Raw genomic sequence first — 3,034 nt, 5'->3', positions numbered from 1 at the left:
TGAAAGGTTTAGTCCACTTTGAACTTTTAAACCCAAACCAAATGACAACAAAGGAGATCTACTGTGAGCAGCTCGAATGGATTAAGTCAGCACTAGAAGAAAAACAACCATCTCTGGTTTGAAGACACAAGGTGTTCTTCCATCAAGATAATGCTTGACCACATACAACGAGGATGACATTCCAAAGGCTGGAGCAGTTTGAATGGGAAACGATGACTCACCCACCATATTTGCCAGATATTGCCCCATCTGATTATCATTTATTCCGCAGTCCTCAAAATCATTCGGATGGAAAAAATATCAATTCTGTAGATGAGGTCAGAACAGTACTGGAGGAGTATTTTTTCGTCACGGGCAAGTGAATTTTGGAAGGGGGGAGGGCTTACAAGTCTTCCAGAGAGATGGAAGAGCATTGTAGAAAATGAAGGAGAGTATATTTTAGATTAAAAAGAACTTTCTTTATCTTAATTTTGAAAAATAAAAAGTATAAAAAAACTGCATTATTTATGGGATGACCCAATATATGTGTGTGTGTGTGTGTGTGTGTGTGTGCAGAAAACAGTTTCCGTCAATTCCAGGGGGGAAAACTACAAATTATTTATGGGATGACCCAATATATATATATATATATAGTTCGAATTTACAGAAAACAAAAGATGAAGATAGGTGAGGGAACAACAAGCAGGTGTATTAGTTTGACATTCAGGAAGAATGGAAAAGGCTTTGATGTTCCAACCTTAAGCCCTTCGACAGAAAGGATTGAGAGGAAAAATAATAGAGAGAGAATGAAAAAAAAAAACAGAGAGAGAAAAAAGTCCCCTCTCAACCCAAGGTAACGTGATGGTGGAATAATGTAGTTGACAGGGCCATTAGGGAAAAGAAACTGGCATGGAAGGACTGGAAGAACGGTGGTAGCAGAGAATTGTATCAGATTGTCAGAAGGGAAGTTAGGAGACAGGTTTACTTAGCCAGAGGGGAAGCAGATAAGAAAACACGTTTGCCAATGTTCTGTGTCATGAGGACCAAAAACTTGAAGTATTTCATGTTGCAAGACAATGAGTGAGAGACAATCGTGATGTCATAGGAGAGAAATGTGTCTGCATGGATGATGGCTCACTTGCATTTAATGAGGCTGCAAAGAGAGAGACTTGGAGATTCCACTATGAAAAGTTGTCAAATGAAGAGAATGAATTGGAGAAAGAGAGCCTGCTGAATGTCAACCCAACAGAGGGATCAGCTATTCAATTTGACAGTACCTTGGTAGATAAAGCAATTTAGAGTATGAAGACAGGGAAAGCCCCCAGCCCATCAGGAATCACTGCAGAGATGCTTAAAATATTAGGCGGTGTTGGTTATAGTATACACAGCCAGATAGACTATATCTATCTGTGACGCATTAGGTACGACTAATTAGAGGCATCAAGTTGTTGGATCACGTAATGAAAGTCACGGAGAGGGTCATAGCCCAACTAATTAGGGAGAGAGTCAGTCTAGATGAGATGCTGTTTGGGTTTGTGCCAGGGAAAAGCACCATTGATGCTATATTTCTGGTAAGACAGCTGCAGGAGAAATACCTAGCCAAAGATAAAACTCTATACCTGGTTTTCGTTGACATGGAGAAAGCCTTTGATAGGGTCCCATGATCCCTTATCTGGTGGTCAATGTGGAAACTAGGGATAGATTAATGGTTAGTGAGAGCTGTACAAGCCATGTACAGGGGTGCTGTCAGTAAGGTGAGGGTTGGCAATGAGTACAGTGAAGAATTCCAGGTAGTGGTAGGGGTTCACCAAGGATCAGTCCTCATCCCCCTCTTATTCACCACAGTTCTCCAGGCAATAACAGAGGAATTCAAGACAGGATATCCCTGGAAGCATCTCTATGCTGGTAACCTTGCTCTAATAGCTGAGTCACTATCAGAACTAGAGGAAAAGTTTCAGGTGTGGAAGCAAGGTCTAGAATTGAAGGACCTCACAGTCAATCTAGCAAAAACCAAAGTCTTAATAAGTAGGAAGGCAGACAAACCACAAATCTTTTCAGGTAGATGGCCCTGCTCGATCTGTAGAAAAGGCATTGGTAGAAACTCCATAAGATGTACCCGGTGTAAGCTATGGACACATAAGAGGTACAGCAATATCAAAGGAAGGCTTACTGGGAAGAAAGTTTTGTGTGTGGCAAATGCTCAGGGGCAATAAACACTGAAAATGTGCAGAAAACAGCTTCCGTCACATTCCAGGGGAAAAAACTACAAGTAGGTGATAGCTTTCCTTACCTAGGTGACCAAGTCAGTAGTGGAGATGGATGCACTGAGAGTATAGGTGCTAGAATAAGAATAGTCTGGGCAAAGTTCAGAGAGCTCCTACCTCTGCTGGTGACAAAGGGACTCTCACTCAGAGTAAAAAGTGGACTGTATGATGCATGTATGCAAACAGTCATGCTACATGGCAGTGAAATATGGGCCATGACTAGAGGACATGTGTAAGCTTGCAAGGAATGAAGCTAGTGTGCTCCGTTGGATGTGTAATGTCAGTGTGCATACACGACAGAGTGTAAGTGCCCAGAGAGAAAAGTTGGATATAAGAAACATCAAATGTGATGTGCAAGAGAGACGGTATGGTTATGTGCTGTGTATGGTTATGAGGACAACTGTGTGAAAAAGGGTCACACCCAAACAGTAGAGGAAACCTGTGGAAAAGGTAGACCTAGGAAGACCTGGGATGAGGTGGTGAAGCACAACCTTCGAATGTTGGGCCTCACCAAAGCAATGACAAGTGACCGAGACCTTGGGAGATATGTTGTGCTTGAGAAGACCCGTCAAGCCAAGTGAGACCGTAACCATGGCCTATGCCAGTGCAGCATAACCAGCCCATTTAAGGGTACCTTTCAATCACTGGGCAATAAACTGCACTTGAGAAGACCTGTTGAGGCAAGTGAAATCGTTGTCGTGGCTGATGACAGTACCGCCTGATTGGCACCTGTGCCGGTGATATGTAAAAAAGTACCATTCGAGTGTGGTCGATGCCAGTGCCACCTGACT

At 42.6% G+C, this 3,034-nt stretch overlaps 1 protein-coding gene across 1 annotated transcript in view; it reads right to left on the bottom strand.

Annotated features, from left to right (window-relative positions):
* LOC106883548 (vascular endothelial growth factor receptor 2) overlaps window positions 1–3,034 on the bottom strand; it is a 306,024-nt gene that overhangs the window by 95,623 nt on the left and 207,367 nt on the right. The window lies entirely within an intron of this gene.

Source organism: Octopus bimaculoides, chromosome 5, assembly GCF_001194135.2.
Source record: "Octopus bimaculoides isolate UCB-OBI-ISO-001 chromosome 5, ASM119413v2, whole genome shotgun sequence".
In the NCBI taxonomy this organism is placed as follows: domain Eukaryota; kingdom Metazoa; phylum Mollusca; class Cephalopoda; order Octopoda; family Octopodidae; genus Octopus; species Octopus bimaculoides.
This window is presented reverse-complemented; position numbering and strand designations above follow the sequence as displayed.